Below are 26,754 nucleotides of genomic sequence, written 5' to 3'. Positions count from 1 at the left end.
GCGGGCCTACAAGGCGGGCTTCCAGTCTGTTTCTGACTGGTGGGAATACGTTAAACTCGAGTTCCGTTTCTTCTTTCAGGCAAAGAGTCAACAACAGGCGTGTCTGAAGAGGAGGGACTTCAGGAGACTCCAGCGTGAGCTGCGTTCCCTGCAGGACCTTCTTCGATGCGGCTGGGACGTGAGAGAGGAGCTGGAGGAGACTAAGAGGAGCCTGAAAAGGCACTTCGAGGAGGAGTCCGAGCGAATTGTCTTCCGTTCCAAAGTGGAGAACCTGGAGAAGGGTGAGAAATGTAACTCGTTCTTTTTCAGGAAACTCCACGCCGGTCACACGCCCATGAATGAACTACGAGACGAGAGTGGAAACATGCGACGCGGGAAAGAGAACGTGATGAAGGTCGTCAGCGACTTCTACAGCGAACTCTACGCCCGCAAGACTACTGACCCCGAGGCCGCCGATAAGTTCCTGTCAGGTATCACTAACCATCTTGACCCTGCAGACGCGGCGGCCATGGATGTTCCTCTGACGGTGGACGAGCTGCTCTCGGCCGCCAAATCCTTTAGTTCTGGCAGGACACCGGGCAGTGACGGCCTCCCAGCAGAGCTCTATGTAGCGCTGGGAGACCTAATCTGTCCGGACCTGTTAGGGCTGTATGAGGAGATGGTGGTGGAGGGCAGAATGCCTCCATCTCTGAGGGAAGGAATGGTCACGATCCTGTACAAGCGTAAAGGAGAGAGGTGCGACCTGAAGAATTGGCGTCCCATCACCCTTCTGAACGTCGACTACAAGATCCTGGCCAAGACGATGGCAACGAGATTGAAGACTGTTATCGGACGGATCATCCACCCGGATCAGACCTGCGGCATCCCCGGACGTCGCATCGCAGACAGCCTGGCTCTCATGCGGGACACGGTCGAGTACATCAAAGCCCGCCGGGTGCACGCAGCCCTGATCTCGTTGGATCAGGAAAAGGCCTTCGACCGTGTTTCCCATGAGTTCCTGGGCAAAGCTCTGCACAGGTTAGGTTTGGGTAACATGTTTTGCTTGTATGTCCAACTAATGTATTTTGATATTCACAGCTCGGTGTTGGTGAACGGCTGGAAGACTGACCCCTTCCCGGTCCTCTCAGGGGTCAGACAAGGCTGTCCTCTGTCACCTCTTCTTTTTGTTTGTGTTATAGAACTCTTTGCAGAGGCTATCCGGCGGAATGGAGAGATCAGAGGGATCACCGCACCAGGACCAGAACGCTTCGAGGTCAAGTGCTCGCTCTACATGGACGACGTGACTGTCTTCTGCGCGGACCGGCGCTCAGTCGACACCCTCGTCCAGACCTGTGAGACCTTCGGACGGGCTTCGGGAGCCAAAGTCAACTGCGGGAAGTCGGAAGCCATGCTCTTCGGGGACTGGCAGCCGGCCTCTTCCGCCCCCTTCCCTTTCAGCATCCAGCCGGATTTCATCAAGGTTCTTGGAGTCTGGTTCGGGAAGGAAGGAGCAGCCCTCAAGTCCTGGGAGGAACGCTTGACCAAGATCACCCAACGGATCGGTCTGTGGAGCCTCAGACGCCTCACCTGTGAGGGCAAAGCACTGGTCCTGCGTAACGAGGTACTGCCCGTGCTGCAGTACACGGCCCAGGCCTGGCCCCCCCTTGCCACCGTGTGCAGGGCCATTACCAGGACGGTGTTTCGTTTTGTCTGGGGATCCAAGATGGACAGAGTAAAGCGGAGCATCATGTACAAGGATCCTCGCAAGGGTGGGAAGGGCGTACCCGATATCCCCACCCTCCTGCGATCCTCCTTCGTATGTGACTGCGTTCGCCGAACTCTGCGAGTCAAGAGGGGTTCCGCGGGTGGGTCCATGTCTCGCTTCTTCCTGCTCCCCCTTTGGAGACGGTTAGGCTGGGACAAGTGGGACAGCTCCTTCCCCTACAACTGGACGGCGCCATGGTTCTACGGAGACGTGGTTCGGTTTGTGAGGGAACACCAACTGGAGGGACTCAAGCCTGATTTGTGGAAGCCAAAGACTATCCACAAACTCATCAGAGCCAAGGACGAAATGGAGAACATTCCAGGACTTCATCACGACACACTGGAGACTGTTTGGACAAACGTGTCATCGGCTGGATTGACCAACGGGCACAAGGACTTGTCATGGATGGCGATACAGGGCGGACTGCCCGTCCGGTCATTCATGCACGCCCGGAACCTGTGCAAAACCCGGTACTGCCCAAGGTGCCCCTTCGTGGAGGAAACATCGCTGCACGCCTTTTGGGACTGCCGTTTCGCACAGCGCCTGTTGGTTGCCCTGGAGGATGACCTGAGGAACTCCGTCCCCAGAGAGAGCCTATCGTACCATTCCGTACTTTATGGACTCTTCCCTGGGACTCACACCGTTGGAGCCATCCAGGAGGCTTGGCGCCTTATGAACTGCTTTAAGGACGCTATTTGGGTCGCCAGGAACCGGCTCATCTTGAAGAGGGAGAGGATGTCTATCCAGGATTGCCGCAGGCTGATCCACAGCCTGCTCAGAGACTATTCCATCATGGACAGTCCGGACGACAGCGCCGAGGAGGAGGTTTAGACCTCTTCCATGCCCCCTCCCTCCTTTTCCCGTTATGTGCGTCTTTCAATAAAGCTTCGGGCCTGTGATTTCCCCACCCTATCCCCCTTTTCCCCTACCCCCATCCCCCAATCGCCGGTTCGTCGTTATTTATTGTCTAACTTTTTCTTTCAGCTTGAGTGTTATGGATAAGCATAGGAGTGTGATGTATAGTTTAGTGCGTCGTACTCTATGGCTATGTAAGAAGGATTGTATAGTTCTGTGTGTACGGGGCTGCGGCACTGTACACGGTTTGTTACCTTTTTGTGAGTAGTGCATGATAATAAAGATGCTGTTAAATCAAAATCTGTTCTTATCAGTTTAATATCTGATACGTCCCCTATCTGGGGACCATATATTAAATGGATTTTTAGAACAGGGAGATGGAAAAAGAGCTTGCTCTGTCCACTCCACGCATTGACCTGGTATTGCAGTACCTCCAGGACCGGTGCACCCCTTCTTAACCCAGTTTCCAAAAGCAGAACTCAATTCACCTGATTCATATTAGCCCGATTTAATGAATTGGAAGAAAGCATACGTCTTCATATGCACCTCAATTTGGCCCATTCACTTTTCACACTTCCTCCTTTTGTTTTTTATCTTTCACACTTTTGACTTTCTTTATTCATCCAAATAGCAAACTCATCACCACTCAACCTGACCAACTCGGCTATGTCCCCGTGCTGCAGTTCTCTGTCTTATCTAGATCATTTGCAATTGAATGGAATAGATCCCTTTTGGACAAAGTGGATTCACCTGCTGCTGCAGTGACCACAGGTGTGATAACATCTAGAATTGGCATCTGGTGCGATCTCTCCGCTTCCACTCCAAAGAAAGTTACCTGTTTATTCCTATCATGCATTGGTTTTTGGGGTTTTCTTTGAGTAATGATGATCTCTTTAGTAGTCTGTTGGCGCCCTCTCCTGGAGGAATAGTTTGCTTGCTCTTGGACATTCTAAAAGAGAGGTCATGATAGACATTGAGCTTCTGAGCTCAATTGGGGACAGTCATGGGTGATGAATGTTTGCAACCTACTGCGAAGCCTCATACCGCAATATAAGGAACGTCAAATACTAAGAAAGGGCGGCCTATGAAAGAATTACTACTTTCAATAAGTACACTTAAACGGCTAATTGGGAATAGAAAAACTGTAAAAAGCCCTCTGAGAAAGCCCCCCTCTAACCTTTGATAGTAAGCTTTTCTGTAGTCTGCCTGTTGATGTATTTTCCGTTTGAACTGTGCACAACATGAAGAGACGGAACACTGGCGGCTTGTCACAATGCCCCCCGATGACATCACAATAGCGCTGCTGCCTAGAAAACAAGCTGCGCAGAAGAAGTTGTTCTTTGGGTGGGAGGGTGGGCTAGTGGAAGGAGGGGGCAATCTCTTTTTTTCCCGGGTGGTAGGGGGATGACAGGAGAAGGGAAGCGGGTGGTGAGAAAGGTACAGAGGGCAGGGTTTGGGGGCTGGGAAGGAAAGGGAAAAGATTAGGGTTTGGGGATGATGAAAGGGCTTTCTACGGGTAAGGATGGCAAAGGGTGGCAGTGACGGAAAGTCAGGCAACCTGTCCTGTCCGTCTTTTTGTATCGTGAATTGGAAAGACTGCAAGGGGGAGGGGAGTTGCTTGCGCCCTAAAGGAGGAGTTATTCAGATTCATTGCAGTGGGCGGCGGCTGCAAAACGCACCATTCTTCTTGTTTTGGCTCTGCAAAGCAGCCTTTTCAAGGGTTGGCTTGGGTGACAAAATGTCTTGTGTAGGCGTGGGTTTGTCTCCCTCTCGCTCTCTCTCCCTAAGATGTGTCCGGCATAGGCCAGGGTGCCACTCGAGGCCCAAACCAATTCTGGTTATCGCTTCTCGGCCTTTTGGCTAAGATCAAGTGTAGTGTTGTTCGAAGAGGTGGTTTAAGCTCCAGGCCACCTTAGTACAATGATACAATGCACACTGGAAGGTTGCACTTGCTAGTACTCTGGGTGGATAGTATATTCATCTAGAGGAAAACATGGCCCTACCAGGATCGAGGCTATTAGACTGAGTAAGGGTGGGGGGCTATGGTACAACGTGCCCCAGGACTGACGACCCTGGAGTGAGTCTGAGCTTGCTGGCTTGGGACCCCGGCAAGCCTTGGGCTCTGTAGCACACCGTACCTTGCCTTTTCATACTTTTTGAGCATATTATCCTATCCCGGCCTTCTGGCTAGGAAGGGAAATTTTTATAATCCCGGTCGGAGGTCTGGTCAGCTTTGGGCTGAGAAACTAACACCCGGTTGGAGGTCTGGGTCAGCTTCGGCTGAGAAACCAACACCCGGTTGGAGGTCTGGGTCAGCTTCGGCTGAGAAACCAACACCCGGTTGGAGGTCCGGTTAGCCTTGGGCTGAGAAACCAACACCGGTTGACGGTCCGGGCAGTTTTGGCTGCGAAACCAACAACTAGTAACTCTCTACTCCACTTGGGTAAGATGCCTGGGTGGACGCTGGGAGCAACGACAAGGCTCAACCAGGCTTCGGCTTGGGGGAGCACCGAAGATCCCTGACCCTTGCTGTGGCCTTCTGGCTCGGAGGGACGGGGTTGATTTTTGGGGACCCTCTCCTCACGGTGGGGTCCACACGAATCCTAGCCTTTGCACTGTTTTTGGTGTGACTTCGGTCATGCATTTTTTGTGGTGCTTTGGAAAGCTTCATTAAATCAAAAATCTGTTCTTATCAGTTTAATATCTGATACGTCCCCTATCTGGGGACCATATATTAAATGGATTTTTAGAACAGGGAGATGGAAAAAGAGCTTGCTCTGTCCACTCCACGCATTGACCTGGTATTGCAGTACCTCCAGGAACGGTGCACCCCTTCTTAACCCAGTTTCCAAAAGCAGAACTCAATTCACCTGATTCATATTAGCCCGATTTAATGAATTGGAAGAAAGCATACGTCTTCATATGCACCTCAATTTGGCCCATTCACTTTTCACACTTCCTCCTTTTGTTTTTTATCTTTCACACTTTTGACTTTCTTTATTCATCCAAATAGCAAACTCATCACCACTCAACCTGACCAACTCGGCTATGTCCCCGTGCTGCAGTTCTCTGTCTTATCTAGATCATTTGCAATTGAATGGAATAGATCCCTTTTGGACAAAGTGGATTCACCTGCTGCTGCAGTGACCACAGGTGTGATAACATCTAGAATTGGCATCTGGTGCGATCTCTCCGCTTCCACTCCAAAGAAAGTTACCTGTTTATTCCTATCATGCATTGGTTTTTGGGGTTTTCTTTGAGTAATGATGATCTCTTTAGTAGTCTGTTGGCGCCCTCTCCTGGAGGAATAGTTTGCTTGCTCTTGGACATTCTAAAAGAGAGGTCATGATAGACATTGAGCTTCTGAGCTCAATTGGGGACAGTCATGGGTGATGAATGTTTGCAACCTACTGCGAAGCCTCATACCGCAATATAAGGAACGTCAAATACTAAGAAAGGGCGGCCTATGAAAGAATTACTACTTTCAATAAGTACACTTAAACGGCTAATTGGGAATAGAAAAACTGTAAAAAGCCCTCTGAGAAAGCCCCCCTCTAACCTTTGATAGTAAGCTTTTCTGTAGTCTGCCTGTTGATGTATTTTCCGTTTGAACTGTGCACAACATGAAGAGACGGAACACTGGCGGCTTGTCACAATGCCCCCCGATGACATCACAATAGCGCTGCTGCCTAGAAAACAAGCTGCGCAGAAGAAGTTGTTCTTTGGGTGGGAGGGTGGGCTAGTGGAAGGAGGGGGCAATCTCTTTTTTTCCCGGGTGGTAGGGGGATGACAGGAGAAGGGAAGCGGGTGGTGAGAAAGGTACAGAGGGCAGGGTTTGGGGGCTGGGAAGGAAAGGGAAAAGATTAGGGTTTGGGGATGATGAAAGGGCTTTCTACGGGTAAGGATGGCAAAGGGTGGCAGTGACGGAAAGTCAGGCAACCTGTCCTGTCCGTCTTTTTGTATCGTGAATTGGAAAGACTGCAAGGGGGAGGGGAGTTGCTTGCGCCCTAAAGGAGGAGTTATTCAGATTCATTGCAGTGGGCGGCGGCTGCAAAACGCACCATTCTTCTTGTTTTGGCTCTGCAAAGCAGCCTTTTCAAGGGTTGGCTTGGGTGACAAAATGTCTTGTGTAGGCGTGGGTTTGTCTCCCTCTCGCTCTCTCTCCCTAAGATGTGTCCGGCATAGGCCAGGGTGCCACTCGAGGCCCAAACCAATTCTGGTTATCGCTTCTCGGCCTTTTGGCTAAGATCAAGTGTAGTATCTGTTCTTATCAGTTTAATATCTGATACGTCCCCTATCTGGGGACCATATATTAAATGGATTTTTAGAACAGGGAGATGGAAAAAGAGCTTGCTCTGTCCACTCCACGCATTGACCTGGTATTGCAGTACCTCCAGGAACGGTGCACCCCTTCTTAACCCAGTTTCCAAAAGCAGAACTCAATTCACCTGATTCATATTAGCCCGATTTAATGAATTGGAAGAAAGCATACGTCTTCATATGCACCTCAATTTGGCCCATTCACTTTTCACACTTCCTCCTTTTGTTTTTTATCTTTCACACTTTTGACTTTCTTTATTCATCCAAATAGCAAACTCATCACCACTCAACCTGACCAACTCGGCTATGTCCCCGTGCTGCAGTTCTCTGTCTTATCTAGATCATTTGCAATTGAATGGAATAGATCCCTTTTGGACAAAGTGGATTCACCTGCTGCTGCAGTGACCACAGGTGTGATAACATCTAGAATTGGCATCTGGTGCGATCTCTCCGCTTCCACTCCAAAGAAAGTTACCTGTTTATTCCTATCATGCATTGGTTTTTGGGGTTTTCTTTGAGTAATGATGATCTCTTTAGTAGTCTGTTGGCGCCCTCTCCTGGAGGAATAGTTTGCTTGCTCTTGGACATTCTAAAAGAGAGGTCATGATAGACATTGAGCTTCTGAGCTCAATTGGGGACAGTCATGGGTGATGAATGTTTGCAACCTACTGCGAAGCCTCATACCGCAATATAAGGAACGTCAAATACTAAGAAAGGGCGGCCTATGAAAGAATTACTACTTTCAATAAGTACACTTAAACGGCTAATTGGGAATAGAAAAACTGTAAAAAGCCCTCTGAGAAAGCCCCCCTCTAACCTTTGATAGTAAGCTTTTCTGTAGTCTGCCTGTTGATGTATTTTCCGTTTGAACTGTGCACAACATGAAGAGACGGAACACTGGCGGCTTGTCACAATGCCCCCCGATGACATCACAATAGCGCTGCTGCCTAGAAAACAAGCTGCGCAGAAGAAGTTGTTCTTTGGGTGGGAGGGTGGGCTAGTGGAAGGAGGGGGCAATCTCTTTTTTTCCCGGGTGGTAGGGGGATGACAGGAGAAGGGAAGCGGGTGGTGAGAAAGGTACAGAGGGCAGGGTTTGGGGGCTGGGAAGGAAAGGGAAAAGATTAGGGTTTGGGGATGATGAAAGGGCTTTCTACGGGTAAGGATGGCAAAGGGTGGCAGTGACGGAAAGTCAGGCAACCTGTCCTGTCCGTCTTTTTGTATCGTGAATTGGAAAGACTGCAAGGGGGAGGGGAGTTGCTTGCGCCCTAAAGGAGGAGTTATTCAGATTCATTGCAGTGGGCGGCGGCTGCAAAACGCACCATTCTTCTTGTTTTGGCTCTGCAAAGCAGCCTTTTCAAGGGTTGGCTTGGGTGACAAAATGTCTTGTGTAGGCGTGGGTTTGTCTCCCTCTCGCTCTCTCTCCCTAAGATGTGTCCGGCATAGGCCAGGGTGCCACTCGAGGCCCAAACCAATTCTGGTTATCGCTTCTCGGCCTTTTGGCTAAGATCAAGTGTAGTATCTGTTCTTATCAGTTTAATATCTGATACGTCCCCTATCTGGGGACCATATATTAAATGGATTTTTAGAACAGGGAGATGGAAAAAGAGCTTGCTCTGTCCACTCCACGCATTGACCTGGTATTGCAGTACCTCCAGGAACGGTGCACCCCTTCTTAACCCAGTTTCCAAAAGCAGAACTCAATTCACCTGATTCATATTAGCCCGATTTAATGAATTGGAAGAAAGCATACGTCTTCATATGCACCTCAATTTGGCCCATTCACTTTTCACACTTCCTCCTTTTGTTTTTTATCTTTCACACTTTTGACTTTCTTTATTCATCCAAATAGCAAACTCATCACCACTCAACCTGACCAACTCGGCTATGTCCCCGTGCTGCAGTTCTCTGTCTTATCTAGATCATTTGCAATTGAATGGAATAGATCCCTTTTGGACAAAGTGGATTCACCTGCTGCTGCAGTGACCACAGGTGTGATAACATCTAGAATTGGCATCTGGTGCGATCTCTCCGCTTCCACTCCAAAGAAAGTTACCTGTTTATTCCTATCATGCATTGGTTTTTGGGGTTTTCTTTGAGTAATGATGATCTCTTTAGTAGTCTGTTGGCGCCCTCTCCTGGAGGAATAGTTTGCTTGCTCTTGGACATTCTAAAAGAGAGGTCATGATAGACATTGAGCTTCTGAGCTCAATTGGGGACAGTCATGGGTGATGAATGTTTGCAACCTACTGCGAAGCCTCATACCGCAATATAAGGAACGTCAAATACTAAGAAAGGGCGGCCTATGAAAGAATTACTACTTTCAATAAGTACACTTAAACGGCTAATTGGGAATAGAAAAACTGTAAAAAGCCCTCTGAGAAAGCCCCCCTCTAACCTTTGATAGTAAGCTTTTCTGTAGTCTGCCTGTTGATGTATTTTCCGTTTGAACTGTGCACAACATGAAGAGACGGAACACTGGCGGCTTGTCACAATGCCCCCCGATGACATCACAATAGCGCTGCTGCCTAGAAAACAAGCTGCGCAGAAGAAGTTGTTCTTTGGGTGGGAGGGTGGGCTAGTGGAAGGAGGGGGCAATCTCTTTTTTTCCCGGGTGGTAGGGGGATGACAGGAGAAGGGAAGCGGGTGGTGAGAAAGGTACAGAGGGCAGGGTTTGGGGGCTGGGAAGGAAAGGGAAAAGATTAGGGTTTGGGGATGATGAAAGGGCTTTCTACGGGTAAGGATGGCAAAGGGTGGCAGTGACGGAAAGTCAGGCAACCTGTCCTGTCCGTCTTTTTGTATCGTGAATTGGAAAGACTGCAAGGGGGAGGGGAGTTGCTTGCGCCCTAAAGGAGGAGTTATTCAGATTCATTGCAGTGGGCGGCGGCTGCAAAACGCACCATTCTTCTTGTTTTGGCTCTGCAAAGCAGCCTTTTCAAGGGTTGGCTTGGGTGACAAAATGTCTTGTGTAGGCGTGGGTTTGTCTCCCTCTCGCTCTCTCTCCCTAAGATGTGTCCGGCATAGGCCAGGGTGCCACTCGAGGCCCAAACCAATTCTGGTTATCGCTTCTCGGCCTTTTGGCTAAGATCAAGTGTAGTATCTGTGAGGCTCGGCAGATGCAATGCACACTGGAAGGTTGCGCTTGCTAGTACTCTTGATGTATAGTATATTCATCTAGAGGAAAACATGGCCCTACCAGGATCGAGGCTATTAGACTGAGTAAGTGTGGGGGCTATGGTGCAATGTGCCCCAGGACTGACGACCCTGGAGTGAGTCTGAGCTTGCTGGCTTGGGACCCCGGCGAGCCTTGGGCTCTGTAGCACACCGTACCTTGCCCTTTCATACTTTCTGAGCATATTGCTCTATCCCGGCCTTCTGGCTAGGAAGGGAAATTTTTATAATCATGGTCGGAGGTCCGTTCAGCTTTGGGCTGAGAAACCAACACCCGGTTGGAGGTCCGGGTCAGCTTCGGCTGAGAAACCAACACCCGGTTGGAGGTCTGGGTCAGCTTCGGCTGAGAAACCAACACCCGGTTGGAGGTCCGGGTCAGCTTCGGCTGAGAAACCAACACCCGGTTGGAGGTCCGGTTAGCCTTGGGCTGAGAAACCAACACCGGTTGATGGTCCGGGCAGTTTCGGCTGCGAAACCAACAACTAGTAGCTCTCTACTCCACTTGGGTAAGATGCCTGGGTGGACGCTGGGAGCAACGACAAGGCTCAACCAGGCTTCGGCTTGGGGGAGCACCGAAGATCCCTGACCCTTGCTGTGGCCTTCTGGCTCGGAGGGACGGGGTTGATTTTTGGGGACCCTCTCCTCACGGAGGGGTCCACACGAATCCTAGCCTTTGCACTGTTTTTGGTGTGACTTCGGTCATGCATTTTTTGCGGTGCTTTGGAAAGCTTCATTAAATCAAAAATCTGTTCTTATCAGTTTAATATCTGATACGTCCCCTATCTGGGGACCATATATTAAATGGATTTTTAGAACAGGGAGATGGAAAAAGAGCTTGCTCTGTCCACTCCACGCATTGACCTGGTATTGCAGTACCTCCAGGAACGGTGCACCCCTTCTTAACCCAGTTTCCAAAAGCAGAACTCAATTCACCTGATTCATATTAGCCCGATTTAATGAATTGGAAGAAAGCATACGTCTTCATATGCACCTCAATTTGGCCCATTCACTTTTCACACTTCCTCCTTTTGTTTTTTATCTTTCACACTTTTGACTTTCTTTATTCATCCAAATAGCAAACTCATCACCACTCAACCTGACCAACTCGGCTATGTCCCCGTGCTGCAGTTCTCTGTCTTATCTAGATCATTTGCAATTGAATGGAATAGATCCCTTTTGGACAAAGTGGATTCACCTGCTGCTGCAGTGACCACAGGTGTGATAACATCTAGAATTGGCATCTGGTGCGATCTCTCCGCTTCCACTCCAAAGAAAGTTACCTGTTTATTCCTATCATGCATTGGTTTTTGGGGTTTTCTTTGAGTAATGATGATCTCTTTAGTAGTCTGTTGGCGCCCTCTCCTGGAGGAATAGTTTGCTTGCTCTTGGACATTCTAAAAGAGAGGTCATGATAGACATTGAGCTTCTGAGCTCAATTGGGGACAGTCATGGGTGATGAATGTTTGCAACCTACTGCGAAGCCTCATACCGCAATATAAGGAACGTCAAATACTAAGAAAGGGCGGCCTATGAAAGAATTACTACTTTCAATAAGTACACTTAAACGGCTAATTGGGAATAGAAAAACTGTAAAAAGCCCTCTGAGAAAGCCCCCCTCTAACCTTTGATAGTAAGCTTTTCTGTAGTCTGCCTGTTGATGTATTTTCCGTTTGAACTGTGCACAACATGAAGAGACGGAACACTGGCGGCTTGTCACAATGCCCCCCGATGACATCACAATAGCGCTGCTGCCTAGAAAACAAGCTGCGCAGAAGAAGTTGTTCTTTGGGTGGGAGGGTGGGCTAGTGGAAGGAGGGGGCAATCTCTTTTTTTCCCGGGTGGTAGGGGGATGACAGGAGAAGGGAAGCGGGTGGTGAGAAAGGTACAGAGGGCAGGGTTTGGGGGCTGGGAAGGAAAGGGAAAAGATTAGGGTTTGGGGATGATGAAAGGGCTTTCTACGGGTAAGGATGGCAAAGGGTGGCAGTGACGGAAAGTCAGGCAACCTGTCCTGTCCGTCTTTTTGTATCGTGAATTGGAAAGACTGCAAGGGGGAGGGGAGTTGCTTGCGCCCTAAAGGAGGAGTTATTCAGATTCATTGCAGTGGGCGGCGGCTGCAAAACGCACCATTCTTCTTGTTTTGGCTCTGCAAAGCAGCCTTTTCAAGGGTTGGCTTGGGTGACAAAATGTCTTGTGTAGGCGTGGGTTTGTCTCCCTCTCGCTCTCTCTCCCTAAGATGTGTCCGGCATAGGCCAGGGTGCCACTCGAGGCCCAAACCAATTCTGGTTATCGCTTCTCGGCCTTTTGGCTAAGATCAAGTGTAGTATCTGTTCTTATCAGTTTAATATCTGATACGTCCCCTATCTGGGGACCATATATTAAATGGATTTTTAGAACAGGGAGATGGAAAAAGAGCTTGCTCTGTCCACTCCACGCATTGACCTGGTATTGCAGTACCTCCAGGAACGGTGCACCCCTTCTTAACCCAGTTTCCAAAAGCAGAACTCAATTCACCTGATTCATATTAGCCCGATTTAATGAATTGGAAGAAAGCATACGTCTTCATATGCACCTCAATTTGGCCCATTCACTTTTCACACTTCCTCCTTTTGTTTTTTATCTTTCACACTTTTGACTTTCTTTATTCATCCAAATAGCAAACTCATCACCACTCAACCTGACCAACTCGGCTATGTCCCCGTGCTGCAGTTCTCTGTCTTATCTAGATCATTTGCAATTGAATGGAATAGATCCCTTTTGGACAAAGTGGATTCACCTGCTGCTGCAGTGACCACAGGTGTGATAACATCTAGAATTGGCATCTGGTGCGATCTCTCCGCTTCCACTCCAAAGAAAGTTACCTGTTTATTCCTATCATGCATTGGTTTTTGGGGTTTTCTTTGAGTAATGATGATCTCTTTAGTAGTCTGTTGGCGCCCTCTCCTGGAGGAATAGTTTGCTTGCTCTTGGACATTCTAAAAGAGAGGTCATGATAGACATTGAGCTTCTGAGCTCAATTGGGGACAGTCATGGGTGATGAATGTTTGCAACCTACTGCGAAGCCTCATACCGCAATATAAGGAACGTCAAATACTAAGAAAGGGCGGCCTATGAAAGAATTACTACTTTCAATAAGTACACTTAAACGGCTAATTGGGAATAGAAAAACTGTAAAAAGCCCTCTGAGAAAGCCCCCCTCTAACCTTTGATAGTAAGCTTTTCTGTAGTCTGCCTGTTGATGTATTTTCCGTTTGAACTGTGCACAACATGAAGAGACGGAACACTGGCGGCTTGTCACAATGCCCCCCGATGACATCACAATAGCGCTGCTGCCTAGAAAACAAGCTGCGCAGAAGAAGTTGTTCTTTGGGTGGGAGGGTGGGCTAGTGGAAGGAGGGGGCAATCTCTTTTTTTCCCGGGTGGTAGGGGGATGACAGGAGAAGGGAAGCGGGTGGTGAGAAAGGTACAGAGGGCAGGGTTTGGGGGCTGGGAAGGAAAGGGAAAAGATTAGGGTTTGGGGATGATGAAAGGGCTTTCTACGGGTAAGGATGGCAAAGGGTGGCAGTGACGGAAAGTCAGGCAACCTGTCCTGTCCGTCTTTTTGTATCGTGAATTGGAAAGACTGCAAGGGGGAGGGGAGTTGCTTGCGCCCTAAAGGAGGAGTTATTCAGATTCATTGCAGTGGGCGGCGGCTGCAAAACGCACCATTCTTCTTGTTTTGGCTCTGCAAAGCAGCCTTTTCAAGGGTTGGCTTGGGTGACAAAATGTCTTGTGTAGGCGTGGGTTTGTCTCCCTCTCGCTCTCTCTCCCTAAGATGTGTCCGGCATAGGCCAGGGTGCCACTCGAGGCCCAAACCAATTCTGGTTATCGCTTCTCGGCCTTTTGGCTAAGATCAAGTGTAGTATCTGTTCTTATCAGTTTAATATCTGATACGTCCCCTATCTGGGGACCATATATTAAATGGATTTTTAGAACAGGGAGATGGAAAAAGAGCTTGCTCTGTCCACTCCACGCATTGACCTGGTATTGCAGTACCTCCAGGAACGGTGCACCCCTTCTTAACCCAGTTTCCAAAAGCAGAACTCAATTCACCTGATTCATATTAGCCCGATTTAATGAATTGGAAGAAAGCATACGTCTTCATATGCACCTCAATTTGGCCCATTCACTTTTCACACTTCCTCCTTTTGTTTTTTATCTTTCACACTTTTGACTTTCTTTATTCATCCAAATAGCAAACTCATCACCACTCAACCTGACCAACTCGGCTATGTCCCCGTGCTGCAGTTCTCTGTCTTATCTAGATCATTTGCAATTGAATGGAATAGATCCCTTTTGGACAAAGTGGATTCACCTGCTGCTGCAGTGACCACAGGTGTGATAACATCTAGAATTGGCATCTGGTGCGATCTCTCCGCTTCCACTCCAAAGAAAGTTACCTGTTTATTCCTATCATGCATTGGTTTTTGGGGTTTTCTTTGAGTAATGATGATCTCTTTAGTAGTCTGTTGGCGCCCTCTCCTGGAGGAATAGTTTGCTTGCTCTTGGACATTCTAAAAGAGAGGTCATGATAGACATTGAGCTTCTGAGCTCAATTGGGGACAGTCATGGGTGATGAATGTTTGCAACCTACTGCGAAGCCTCATACCGCAATATAAGGAACGTCAAATACTAAGAAAGGGCGGCCTATGAAAGAATTACTACTTTCAATAAGTACACTTAAACGGCTAATTGGGAATAGAAAAACTGTAAAAAGCCCTCTGAGAAAGCCCCCCTCTAACCTTTGATAGTAAGCTTTTCTGTAGTCTGCCTGTTGATGTATTTTCCGTTTGAACTGTGCACAACATGAAGAGACGGAACACTGGCGGCTTGTCACAATGCCCCCCGATGACATCACAATAGCGCTGCTGCCTAGAAAACAAGCTGCGCAGAAGAAGTTGTTCTTTGGGTGGGAGGGTGGGCTAGTGGAAGGAGGGGGCAATCTCTTTTTTTCCCGGGTGGTAGGGGGATGACAGGAGAAGGGAAGCGGGTGGTGAGAAAGGTACAGAGGGCAGGGTTTGGGGGCTGGGAAGGAAAGGGAAAAGATTAGGGTTTGGGGATGATGAAAGGGCTTTCTACGGGTAAGGATGGCAAAGGGTGGCAGTGACGGAAAGTCAGGCAACCTGTCCTGTCCGTCTTTTTGTATCGTGAATTGGAAAGACTGCAAGGGGGAGGGGAGTTGCTTGCGCCCTAAAGGAGGAGTTATTCAGATTCATTGCAGTGGGCGGCGGCTGCAAAACGCACCATTCTTCTTGTTTTGGCTCTGCAAAGCAGCCTTTTCAAGGGTTGGCTTGGGTGACAAAATGTCTTGTGTAGGCGTGGGTTTGTCTCCCTCTCGCTCTCTCTCCCTAAGATGTGTCCGGCATAGGCCAGGGTGCCACTCGAGGCCCAAACCAATTCTGGTTATCGCTTCTCGGCCTTTTGGCTAAGATCAAGTGTAGTATCTGTTCTTATCAGTTTAATATCTGATACGTCCCCTATCTGGGGACCATATATTAAATGGATTTTTAGAACAGGGAGATGGAAAAAGAGCTTGCTCTGTCCACTCCACGCATTGACCTGGTATTGCAGTACCTCCAGGAACGGTGCACCCCTTCTTAACCCAGTTTCCAAAAGCAGAACTCAATTCACCTGATTCATATTAGCCCGATTTAATGAATTGGAAGAAAGCATACGTCTTCATATGCACCTCAATTTGGCCCATTCACTTTTCACACTTCCTCCTTTTGTTTTTTATCTTTCACACTTTTGACTTTCTTTATTCATCCAAATAGCAAACTCATCACCACTCAACCTGACCAACTCGGCTATGTCCCCGTGCTGCAGTTCTCTGTCTTATCTAGATCATTTGCAATTGAATGGAATAGATCCCTTTTGGACAAAGTGGATTCACCTGCTGCTGCAGTGACCACAGGTGTGATAACATCTAGAATTGGCATCTGGTGCGATCTCTCCGCTTCCACTCCAAAGAAAGTTACCTGTTTATTCCTATCATGCATTGGTTTTTGGGGTTTTCTTTGAGTAATGATGATCTCTTTAGTAGTCTGTTGGCGCCCTCTCCTGGAGGAATAGTTTGCTTGCTCTTGGACATTCTAAAAGAGAGGTCATGATAGACATTGAGCTTCTGAGCTCAATTGGGGACAGTCATGGGTGATGAATGTTTGCAACCTACTGCGAAGCCTCATACCGCAATATAAGGAACGTCAAATACTAAGAAAGGGCGGCCTATGAAAGAATTACTACTTTCAATAAGTACACTTAAACGGCTAATTGGGAATAGAAAAACTGTAAAAAGCCCTCTGAGAAAGCCCCCCTCTAACCTTTGATAGTAAGCTTTTCTGTAGTCTGCCTGTTGATGTATTTTCCGTTTGAACTGTGCACAACATGAAGAGACGGAACACTGGCGGCTTGTCACAATGCCCCCCGATGACATCACAATAGCGCTGCTGCCTAGAAAACAAGCTGCGCAGAAGAAGTTGTTCTTTGGGTGGGAGGGTGGGCTAGTGGAAGGAGGGGGCAATCTCTTTTTTTCCCGGGTGGTAGGGGGATGACAGGAGAAGGGAAGCGGGTGGTGAGAAAGGTACAGAGGGCAGGGTTTGGGGGCTGGGAAGGAAAGGGAAAAGATTAGGGTTTGGGGATGATGAAAGGGCTTTCTACGGGTAAGGATGGCAAAGGGTGGCAGTGACGGAAAGTCAGGCAACCTGTCCTGTCCGTCTTTTTGTATCGTGAATTGGAAAGACTGCAAGGGGGAGGGGAGTTGCTTGCGCCCTAAAGGAGGAGTTATTCAGATTCATTGCAGTGGGCGGCGGCTGCAAAACGCACCATTCTTCTTGTTTTGGCTCTGCAAAGCAGCCTTTTCAAGGGTTGGCTTGGGTGACAAAATGTCTTGTGTAGGCGTGGGTTTGTCTCCCTCTCGCTCTCTCTCCCTAAGATGTGTCCGGCATAGGCCAGGGTGCCACTCGAGGCCCAAACCAATTCTGGTTATCGCTTCTCGGCCTTTTGGCTAAGATCAAGTGTAGTATCTGTTCTTATCAGTTTAATATCTGATACGTCCCCTATCTGGGGACCATATATTAAATGGATTTTTAGAACAGGGAGATGGAAAAAGAGCTTGCTCTGTCCACTCCACGCATTGACCTGGTATTGCAGTACCTCCAGGAACGGTGCACCCCTTCTTAACCCAGTTTCCAAAAGCAGAACTCAATTCACCTGATTCATATTAGCCCGATTTAATGAATTGGAAGAAAGCATACGTCTTCATATGCACCTCAATTTGGCCCATTCACTTTTCACACTTCCTCCTTTTGTTTTTTATCTTTCACACTTTTGACTTTCTTTATTCATCCAAATAGCAAACTCATCACCACTCAACCTGACCAACTCGGCTATGTCCCCGTGCTGCAGTTCTCTGTCTTATCTAGATCATTTGCAATTGAATGGAATAGATCCCTTTTGGACAAAGTGGATTCACCTGCTGCTGCAGTGACCACAGGTGTGATAACATCTAGAATTGGCATCTGGTGCGATCTCTCCGCTTCCACTCCAAAGAAAGTTACCTGTTTATTCCTATCATGCATTGGTTTTTGGGGTTTTCTTTGAGTAATGATGATCTCTTTAGTAGTCTGTTGGCGCCCTCTCCTGGAGGAATAGTTTGCTTGCTCTTGGACATTCTAAAAGAGAGGTCATGATAGACATTGAGCTTCTGAGCTCAATTGGGGACAGTCATGGGTGATGAATGTTTGCAACCTACTGCGAAGCCTCATACCGCAATATAAGGAACGTCAAATACTAAGAAAGGGCGGCCTATGAAAGAATTACTACTTTCAATAAGTACACTTAAACGGCTAATTGGGAATAGAAAAACTGTAAAAAGCCCTCTGAGAAAGCCCCCCTCTAACCTTTGATAGTAAGCTTTTCTGTAGTCTGCCTGTTGATGTATTTTCCGTTTGAACTGTGCACAACATGAAGAGACGGAACACTGGCGGCTTGTCACAATGCCCCCCGATGACATCACAATAGCGCTGCTGCCTAGAAAACAAGCTGCGCAGAAGAAGTTGTTCTTTGGGTGGGAGGGTGGGCTAGTGGAAGGAGGGGGCAATCTCTTTTTTTCCCGGGTGGTAGGGGGATGACAGGAGAAGGGAAGCGGGTGGTGAGAAAGGTACAGAGGGCAGGGTTTGGGGGCTGGGAAGGAAAGGGAAAAGATTAGGGTTTGGGGATGATGAAAGGGCTTTCTACGGGTAAGGATGGCAAAGGGTGGCAGTGACGGAAAGTCAGGCAACCTGTCCTGTCCGTCTTTTTGTATCGTGAATTGGAAAGACTGCAAGGGGGAGGGGAGTTGCTTGCGCCCTAAAGGAGGAGTTATTCAGATTCATTGCAGTGGGCGGCGGCTGCAAAACGCACCATTCTTCTTGTTTTGGCTCTGCAAAGCAGCCTTTTCAAGGGTTGGCTTGGGTGACAAAATGTCTTGTGTAGGCGTGGGTTTGTCTCCCTCTCGCTCTCTCTCCCTAAGATGTGTCCGGCATAGGCCAGGGTGCCACTCGAGGCCCAAACCAATTCTGGTTATCGCTTCTCGGCCTTTTGGCTAAGATCAAGTGTAGTATCTGTGAGGCTCGGCAGATGCAATGCACACTGGAAGGTTGCGCTTGCTAGTACTCTTGATGTATAGTATATTCATCTAGAGGAAAACATGGCCCTACCAGGATCGAGGCTATTAGACTGAGTAAGTGTGGGGGCTATGGTGCAATGTGCCCCAGGACTGACGACCCTGGAGTGAGTCTGAGCTTGCTGGCTTGGGACCCCGGCGAGCCTTGGGCTCTGTAGCACACCGTACCTTGCCCTTTCATACTTTCTGAGCATATTGCTCTATCCCGGCCTTCTGGCTAGGAAGGGAAATTTTTATAATCATGGTCGGAGGTCCGTTCAGCTTTGGGCTGAGAAACCAACACCCGGTTGGAGGTCCGGGTCAGCTTCGGCTGAGAAACCAACACCCGGTTGGAGGTCTGGGTCAGCTTCGGCTGAGAAACCAACACCCGGTTGGAGGTCCGGGTCAGCTTCGGCTGAGAAACCAACACCCGGTTGGAGGTCCGGTTAGCCTTGGGCTGAGAAACCAACACCGGTTGATGGTCCGGGCAGTTTCGGCTGCGAAACCAACAACTAGTAGCTCTCTACTCCACTTGGGTAAGATGCCTGGGTGGACGCTGGGAGCAACGACAAGGCTCAACCAGGCTTCGGCTTGGGGGAGCACCGAAGATCCCTGACCCTTGCTGTGGCCTTCTGGCTCGGAGGGACGGGGTTGATTTTTGGGGACCCTCTCCTCACGGAGGGGTCCACACGAATCCTAGCCTTTGCACTGTTTTTGGTGTGACTTCGGTCATGCATTTTTTGCGGTGCTTTGGAAAGCTTCATTAAATCAAAAATCTGTTCTTATCAGTTTAATATCTGATACGTCCCCTATCTGGGGACCATATATTAAATGGATTTTTAGAACAGGGAGATGGAAAAAGAGCTTGCTCTGTCCACTCCACGCATTGACCTGGTATTGCAGTACCTCCAGGAACGGTGCACCCCTTCTTAACCCAGTTTCCAAAAGCAGAACTCAATTCACCTGATTCATATTAGCCCGATTTAATGAATTGGAAGAAAGCATACGTCTTCATATGCACCTCAATTTGGCCCATTCACTTTTCACACTTCCTCCTTTTGTTTTTTATCTTTCACACTTTTGACTTTCTTTATTCATCCAAATAGCAAACTCATCACCACTCAACCTGACCAACTCGGCTATGTCCCCGTGCTGCAGTTCTCTGTCTTATCTAGATCATTTGCAATTGAATGGAATAGATCCCTTTTGGACAAAGTGGATTCACCTGCTGCTGCAGTGACCACAGGTGTGATAACATCTAGAATTGGCATCTGGTGCGATCTCTCCGCTTCCACTCCAAAGAAAGTTACCTGTTTATTCCTATCATGCATTGGTTTTTGGGGTTTTCTTTGAGTAATGATGATCTCTTTAGTAGTCTGTTGGCGCCCTCTCCTGGAGGAATAGTTTGCTTGCTCTTGGACATTCTAAAAGAGAGGTCATGATAGACATTGAGCTTCTGAGCTCAATTGGGGACAGTCATGGGTGATGAATGTTTGCAACCTACTGCGAAGCCTCATACCGCAATATAAGGAACGTCAAATACTAAGAAAGGGCGGCCTATGAAAGAATTACTACTTTCAATAAGTACACTTAAACGGCTAATTGGGAATAGAAAAACTGTAAAAAGCCCTCTGAGAAAGCCCCCCTCTAACCTTTGATAGTAAGCTTTTCTGTAGTCTGCCTGTTGATGTATTTTCCGTTTGAACTGTGCACAACATGAAGAGACGGAACACTGGCGGCTTGTCACAATGCCCCCCGATGACATCACAATAGCGCTGCTGCCTAGAAAACAAGCTGCGCAGAAGAAGTTGTTCTTTGGGTGGGAGGGTGGGCTAGTGGAAGGAGGGGGCAATCTCTTTTTTTCCCGGGTGGTAGGGGGATGACAGGAGAAGGGAAGCGGGTGGTGAGAAAGGTACAGAGGGCAGGGTTTGGGGGCTGGGAAGGAAAGGGAAAAGATTAGGGTTTGGGGATGATGAAAGGGCTTTCTACGGGTAAGGATGGCAAAGGGTGGCAGTGACGGAAAGTCAGGCAACCTGTCCTGTCCGTCTTTTTGTATCGTGAATTGGAAAGACTGCAAGGGGGAGGGGAGTTGCTTGCGCCCTAAAGGAGGAGTTATTCAGATTCATTGCAGTGGGCGGCGGCTGCAAAACGCACCATTCTTCTTGTTTTGGCTCTGCAAAGCAGCCTTTTCAAGGGTTGGCTTGGGTGACAAAATGTCTTGTGTAGGCGTGGGTTTGTCTCCCTCTCGCTCTCTCTCCCTAAGATGTGTCCGGCATAGGCCAGGGTGCCACTCGAGGCCCAAACCAATTCTGGTTATCGCTTCTCGGCCTTTTGGCTAAGATCAAGTGTAGTATCTGTTCTTATCAGTTTAATATCTGATACGTCCCCTATCTGGGGACCATATATTAAATGGATTTTTAGAACAGGGAGATGGAAAAAGAGCTTGCTCTGTCCACTCCACGCATTGACCTGGTATTGCAGTACCTCCAGGAACGGTGCACCCCTTCTTAACCCAGTTTCCAAAAGCAGAACTCAATTCACCTGATTCATATTAGCCCGATTTAATGAATTGGAAGAAAGCATACGTCTTCATATGCACCTCAATTTGGCCCATTCACTTTTCACACTTCCTCCTTTTGTTTTTTATCTTTCACACTTTTGACTTTCTTTATTCATCCAAATAGCAAACTCATCACCACTCAACCTGACCAACTCGGCTATGTCCCCGTGCTGCAGTTCTCTGTCTTATCTAGATCATTTGCAATTGAATGGAATAGATCCCTTTTGGACAAAGTGGATTCACCTGCTGCTGCAGTGACCACAGGTGTGATAACATCTAGAATTGGCATCTGGTGCGATCTCTCCGCTTCCACTCCAAAGAAAGTTACCTGTTTATTCCTATCATGCATTGGTTTTTGGGGTTTTCTTTGAGTAATGATGATCTCTTTAGTAGTCTGTTGGCGCCCTCTCCTGGAGGAATAGTTTGCTTGCTCTTGGACATTCTAAAAGAGAGGTCATGATAGACATTGAGCTTCTGAGCTCAATTGGGGACAGTCATGGGTGATGAATGTTTGCAACCTACTGCGAAGCCTCATACCGCAATATAAGGAACGTCAAATACTAAGAAAGGGCGGCCTATGAAAGAATTACTACTTTCAATAAGTACACTTAAACGGCTAATTGGGAATAGAAAAACTGTAAAAAGCCCTCTGAGAAAGCCCCCCTCTAACCTTTGATAGTAAGCTTTTCTGTAGTCTGCCTGTTGATGTATTTTCCGTTTGAACTGTGCACAACATGAAGAGACGGAACACTGGCGGCTTGTCACAATGCCCCCCGATGACATCACAATAGCGCTGCTGCCTAGAAAACAAGCTGCGCAGAAGAAGTTGTTCTTTGGGTGGGAGGGTGGGCTAGTGGAAGGAGGGGGCAATCTCTTTTTTTCCCGGGTGGTAGGGGGATGACAGGAGAAGGGAAGCGGGTGGTGAGAAAGGTACAGAGGGCAGGGTTTGGGGGCTGGGAAGGAAAGGGAAAAGATTAGGGTTTGGGGATGATGAAAGGGCTTTCTACGGGTAAGGATGGCAAAGGGTGGCAGTGACGGAAAGTCAGGCAACCTGTCCTGTCCGTCTTTTTGTATCGTGAATTGGAAAGACTGCAAGGGGGAGGGGAGTTGCTTGCGCCCTAAAGGAGGAGTTATTCAGATTCATTGCAGTGGGCGGCGGCTGCAAAACGCACCATTCTTCTTGTTTTGGCTCTGCAAAGCAGCCTTTTCAAGGGTTGGCTTGGGTGACAAAATGTCTTGTGTAGGCGTGGGTTTGTCTCCCTCTCGCTCTCTCTCCCTAAGATGTGTCCGGCATAGGCCAGGGTGCCACTCGAGGCCCAAACCAATTCTGGTTATCGCTTCTCGGCCTTTTGGCTAAGATCAAGTGTAGTATCTGTTCTTATCAGTTTAATATCTGATACGTCCCCTATCTGGGGACCATATATTAAATGGATTTTTAGAACAGGGAGATGGAAAAAGAGCTTGCTCTGTCCACTCCACGCATTGACCTGGTATTGCAGTACCTCCAGGAACGGTGCACCCCTTCTTAACCCAGTTTCCAAAAGCAGAACTCAATTCACCTGATTCATATTAGCCCGATTTAATGAATTGGAAGAAAGCATACGTCTTCATATGCACCTCAATTTGGCCCATTCACTTTTCACACTTCCTCCTTTTGTTTTTTATCTTTCACACTTTTGACTTTCTTTATTCATCCAAATAGCAAACTCATCACCACTCAACCTGACCAACTCGGCTATGTCCCCGTGCTGCAGTTCTCTGTCTTATCTAGATCATTTGCAATTGAATGGAATAGATCCCTTTTGGACAAAGTGGATTCACCTGCTGCTGCAGTGACCACAGGTGTGATAACATCTAGAATTGGCATCTGGTGCGATCTCTCCGCTTCCACTCCAAAGAAAGTTACCTGTTTATTCCTATCATGCATTGGTTTTTGGGGTTTTCTTTGAGTAATGATGATCTCTTTAGTAGTCTGTTGGCGCCCTCTCCTGGAGGAATAGTTTGCTTGCTCTTGGACATTCTAAAAGAGAGGTCATGATAGACATTGAGCTTCTGAGCTCAATTGGGGACAGTCATGGGTGATGAATGTTTGCAACTTACTGCGAAGCCTCATACCGCAATATAAGGAACGTCAAATACTAAGAAAGGGCGGCCTATGAAAGAATTACTACTTTCAATAAGTACACTTAAACGGCTAATTGGGAATAGAAAAACTGTAAAAAGCCCTCTGAGAAAGCCCCCCTCTAACCTTTGATAGTAAGCTTTTCTGTAGTCTGCCTGTTGATGTATTTTCCGTTTGAACTGTGCACAACATGAAGAGACGGAACACTGGCGGCTTGTCACAATGCCCCCCGATGACATCACAATAGCGCTGCTGCCTAGAAAACAAGCTGCGCAGAAGAAGTTGTTCTTTGGGTGGGAGGGTGGGCTAGTGGAAGGAGGGGGCAATCTCTTTTTTTCCCGGGTGGTAGGGGGATGACAGGAGAAGGGAAGCGGGTGGTGAGAAAGGTACAGAGGGCAGGGTTTGGGGGCTGGGAAGGAAAGGGAAAAGATTAGGGTTTGGGGATGATGAAAGGGCTTTCTACGGGTAAGGATGGCAAAGGGTGGCAGTGACGGAAAGTCAGGCAACCTGTCCTGTCCGTCTTTTTGTATCGTGAATTGGAAAGACTGCAAGGGGGAGGGGAGTTGCTTGCGCCCTAAAGGAGGAGTTATTCAGATTCATTGCAGTGGGCGGCGGCTGCAAAACGCACCATTCTTCTTGTTTTGGCTCTGCAAAGCAGCCTTTTCAAGGGTTGGCTTGGGTGACAAAATGTCTTGTGTAGGCGTGGGTTTGTCTCCCTCTCGCTCTCTCTCCCTAAGATGTGTCCGGCATAGGCCAGGGTGCCACTCGAGGCCCAAACCAATTCTGGTTATCGCTTCTCGGCCTTTTGGCTAAGATCAAGTGTAGTATCTGTTCTTATCAGTTTAATATCTGATACGTCCCCTATCTGGGGACCATATATTAAATGGATTTTTAGAACAGGGAGATGGAAAAAGAGCTTGCTCTGTCCACTCCACGCATTGACCTGGTATTGCAGTACCTCCAGGAACGGTGCACCCCTTCTTAACCCAGTTTCCAAAAGCAGAACTCAATTCACCTGATTCATATTAGCCCGATTTAATGAATTGGAAGAAAGCATACGTCTTCATATGCACCTCAATTTGGCCCATTCACTTTTCACACTTCCTCCTTTTGTTTTTTATCTTTCACACTTTTGACTTTCTTTATTCATCCAAATAGCAAACTCATCACCACTCAACCTGACCAACTCGGCTATGTCCCCGTGCTGCAGTTCTCTGTCTTATCTAGATCATTTGCAATTGAATGGAATAGATCCCTTTTGGACAAAGTGGATTCACCTGCTGCTGCAGTGACCACAGGTGTGATAACATCTAGAATTGGCATCTGGTGCGATCTCTCCGCTTCCACTCCAAAGAAAGTTACCTGTTTATTCCTATCATGCATTGGTTTTTGGGGTTTTCTTTGAGTAATGATGATCTCTTTAGTAGTCTGTTGGCGCCCTCTCCTGGAGGAATAGTTTGCTTGCTCTTGGACATTCTAAAAGAGAGGTCATGATAGACATTGAGCTTCTGAGCTCAATTGGGGACAGTCATGGGTGATGAATGTTTGCAACCTACTGCGAAGCCTCATACCGCAATATAAGGAACGTCAAATACTAAGAAAGGGCGGCCTATGAAAGAATTACTACTTTCAATAAGTACACTTAAACGGCTAATTGGGAATAGAAAAACTGTAAAAAGCCCTCTGAGAAAGCCCCCCTCTAACCTTTGATAGTAAGCTTTTCTGTAGTCTGCCTGTTGATGTATTTTCCGTTTGAACTGTGCACAACATGAAGAGACGGAACACTGGCGGCTTGTCACAATGCCCCCCGATGACATCACAATAGCGCTGCTGCCTAGAAAACAAGCTGCGCAGAAGAAGTTGTTCTTTGGGTGGGAGGGTGGGCTAGTGGAAGGAGGGGGCAATCTCTTTTTTTCCCGGGTGGTAGGGGGATGACAGGAGAAGGGAAGCGGGTGGTGAGAAAGGTACAGAGGGCAGGGTTTGGGGGCTGGGAAGGAAAGGGAAAAGATTAGGGTTTGGGGATGATGAAAGGGCTTTCTACGGGTAAGGATGGCAAAGGGTGGCAGTGACGGAAAGTCAGGCAACCTGTCCTGTCCGTCTTTTTGTATCGTGAATTGGAAAGACTGCAAGGGGGAGGGGAGTTGCTTGCGCCCTAAAGGAGGAGTTATTCAGATTCATTGCAGTGGGCGGCGGCTGCAAAACGCACCATTCTTCTTGTTTTGGCTCTGCAAAGCAGCCTTTTCAAGGGTTGGCTTGGGTGACAAAATGTCTTGTGTAGGCGTGGGTTTGTCTCCCTCTCGCTCTCTCTCCCTAAGATGTGTCCGGCATAGGCCAGGGTGCCACTCGAGGCCCAAACCAATTCTGGTTATCGCTTCTCGGCCTTTTGGCTAAGATCAAGTGTAGTATCTGTTCTTATCAGTTTAATATCTGATACGTCCCCTATCTGGGGACCATATATTAAATGGATTTTTAGAACAGGGAGATGGAAAAAGAGCTTGCTCTGTCCACTCCACGCATTGACCTGGTATTGCAGTACCTCCAGGAACGGTGCACCCCTTCTTAACCCAGTTTCCAAAAGCAGAACTCAATTCACCTGATTCATATTAGCCCGATTTAATGAATTGGAAGAAAGCATACGTCTTCATATGCACCTCAATTTGGCCCATTCACTTTTCACACTTCCTCCTTTTGTTTTTTATCTTTCACACTTTTGACTTTCTTTATTCATCCAAATAGCAAACTCATCACCACTCAACCTGACCAACTCGGCTATGTCCCCGTGCTGCAGTTCTCTGTCTTATCTAGATCATTTGCAATTGAATGGAATAGATCCCTTTTGGACAAAGTGGATTCACCTGCTGCTGCAGTGACCACAGGTGTGATAACATCTAGAATTGGCATCTGGTGCGATCTCTCCGCTTCCACTCCAAAGAAAGTTACCTGTTTATTCCTATCATGCATTGGTTTTTGGGGTTTTCTTTGAGTAATGATGATCTCTTTAGTAGTCTGTTGGCGCCCTCTCCTGGAGGAATAGTTTGCTTGCTCTTGGACATTCTAAAAGAGAGGTCATGATAGACATTGAGCTTCTGAGCTCAATTGGGGACAGTCATGGGTGATGAATGTTTGCAACCTACTGCGAAGCCTCATACCGCAATATAAGGAACGTCAAATACTAAGAAAGGGCGGCCTATGAAAGAATTACTACTTTCAATAAGTACACTTAAACGGCTAATTGGGAATAGAAAAACTGTAAAAAGCCCTCTGAGAAAGCCCCCCTCTAACCTTTGATAGTAAGCTTTTCTGTAGTC

The 26,754-nt window shown here is 47.9% G+C and overlaps 13 non-coding genes and 3 pseudogenes across 13 annotated transcripts; all 16 read left to right on the top strand.

Annotated features, from left to right (window-relative positions):
• The first annotated feature begins 2,849 nt into the window (after positions 1-2,849).
• On the top strand, positions 2,850-3,052 carry LOC142285935 (U2 spliceosomal RNA; annotated as a pseudogene).
• A 2,189-nt stretch (positions 3,053-5,241) lies between these two features.
• LOC142285929 (U2 spliceosomal RNA) lies at positions 5,242-5,434 on the top strand. Its single transcript, XR_012747222.1, has one exon. It is a non-coding gene; the product is annotated as a U2 spliceosomal RNA (small nuclear RNA).
• A 1,387-nt stretch (positions 5,435-6,821) lies between these two features.
• LOC142285996 (U2 spliceosomal RNA) lies at positions 6,822-7,012 on the top strand. Its single transcript, XR_012747276.1, has one exon. It is a non-coding gene; the product is annotated as a U2 spliceosomal RNA (small nuclear RNA).
• Positions 7,013-8,399: 1,387 nt separating this feature from the next.
• Positions 8,400-8,590, top strand: LOC142285995 (U2 spliceosomal RNA). The gene has a single exon (XR_012747275.1). It is a non-coding gene; the product is annotated as a U2 spliceosomal RNA (small nuclear RNA).
• A 1,387-nt stretch (positions 8,591-9,977) lies between these two features.
• On the top strand, positions 9,978-10,104 carry LOC142285957 (U2 spliceosomal RNA; annotated as a pseudogene).
• A 688-nt stretch (positions 10,105-10,792) lies between these two features.
• LOC142285938 (U2 spliceosomal RNA) lies at positions 10,793-10,985 on the top strand. The gene has a single exon (XR_012747228.1). It is a non-coding gene; the product is annotated as a U2 spliceosomal RNA (small nuclear RNA).
• A 1,387-nt stretch (positions 10,986-12,372) lies between these two features.
• Positions 12,373-12,563, top strand: LOC142285994 (U2 spliceosomal RNA). The gene has a single exon (XR_012747274.1). It is a non-coding gene; the product is annotated as a U2 spliceosomal RNA (small nuclear RNA).
• Positions 12,564-13,950: 1,387 nt separating this feature from the next.
• On the top strand, positions 13,951-14,141 carry LOC142285993 (U2 spliceosomal RNA). The gene has a single exon (XR_012747273.1). It is a non-coding gene; the product is annotated as a U2 spliceosomal RNA (small nuclear RNA).
• Positions 14,142-15,528: 1,387 nt separating this feature from the next.
• LOC142285992 (U2 spliceosomal RNA) lies at positions 15,529-15,719 on the top strand. Its single transcript, XR_012747272.1, has one exon. It is a non-coding gene; the product is annotated as a U2 spliceosomal RNA (small nuclear RNA).
• A 1,387-nt stretch (positions 15,720-17,106) lies between these two features.
• Positions 17,107-17,297, top strand: LOC142285991 (U2 spliceosomal RNA). Its single transcript, XR_012747271.1, has one exon. It is a non-coding gene; the product is annotated as a U2 spliceosomal RNA (small nuclear RNA).
• Positions 17,298-18,684: 1,387 nt separating this feature from the next.
• LOC142285956 (U2 spliceosomal RNA) lies at positions 18,685-18,811 on the top strand (annotated as a pseudogene).
• A 688-nt stretch (positions 18,812-19,499) lies between these two features.
• On the top strand, positions 19,500-19,692 carry LOC142285936 (U2 spliceosomal RNA). Its single transcript, XR_012747226.1, has one exon. It is a non-coding gene; the product is annotated as a U2 spliceosomal RNA (small nuclear RNA).
• Positions 19,693-21,079: 1,387 nt separating this feature from the next.
• LOC142285990 (U2 spliceosomal RNA) lies at positions 21,080-21,270 on the top strand. Its single transcript, XR_012747270.1, has one exon. It is a non-coding gene; the product is annotated as a U2 spliceosomal RNA (small nuclear RNA).
• A 1,387-nt stretch (positions 21,271-22,657) lies between these two features.
• On the top strand, positions 22,658-22,848 carry LOC142285988 (U2 spliceosomal RNA). Its single transcript, XR_012747268.1, has one exon. It is a non-coding gene; the product is annotated as a U2 spliceosomal RNA (small nuclear RNA).
• Positions 22,849-24,235: 1,387 nt separating this feature from the next.
• LOC142285987 (U2 spliceosomal RNA) lies at positions 24,236-24,426 on the top strand. The gene has a single exon (XR_012747267.1). It is a non-coding gene; the product is annotated as a U2 spliceosomal RNA (small nuclear RNA).
• A 1,387-nt stretch (positions 24,427-25,813) lies between these two features.
• LOC142285986 (U2 spliceosomal RNA) lies at positions 25,814-26,004 on the top strand. Its single transcript, XR_012747266.1, has one exon. It is a non-coding gene; the product is annotated as a U2 spliceosomal RNA (small nuclear RNA).
• Positions 26,005-26,754: the final 750 nt, after the last annotated feature.

Source organism: Anomaloglossus baeobatrachus, unplaced genomic scaffold (genome assembly GCF_048569485.1).
Source record: "Anomaloglossus baeobatrachus isolate aAnoBae1 unplaced genomic scaffold, aAnoBae1.hap1 Scaffold_636, whole genome shotgun sequence".
Classification (NCBI taxonomy): domain Eukaryota; kingdom Metazoa; phylum Chordata; class Amphibia; order Anura; family Aromobatidae; genus Anomaloglossus; species Anomaloglossus baeobatrachus.
This window is presented reverse-complemented; position numbering and strand designations above follow the sequence as displayed.